The following is a 281-nucleotide window of genomic DNA, read 5'->3' on the forward strand; positions in this document are numbered from 1 at the left end:
GTATCCGTTGAACAATAATTCTCCATTTCCCCACCTCCCCCACCCCGGGTAACCTCTAGTCTACTTTCTGTCTCTGCGAACTTGCCTCTTCTCTGTGCTTCATTTAAGTGGAATCAGGTATTGGTTTTTTGTGCCTGTCTCATTTCACTTAGCATCAAGTTGTCAAGTTTCATCTATGTTGAAATTTCATCCAGAATTTCCATCGTTTTTAAGGCCGAGTAATATTCCATTGAGTGCATATATCACATTTTGTTTACCCATTCATCTGCTGATGGACATTT

This window comes from Suricata suricatta, chromosome 16 (assembly GCF_006229205.1).
Source record: "Suricata suricatta isolate VVHF042 chromosome 16, meerkat_22Aug2017_6uvM2_HiC, whole genome shotgun sequence".
Classification (NCBI taxonomy): domain Eukaryota; kingdom Metazoa; phylum Chordata; class Mammalia; order Carnivora; family Herpestidae; genus Suricata; species Suricata suricatta.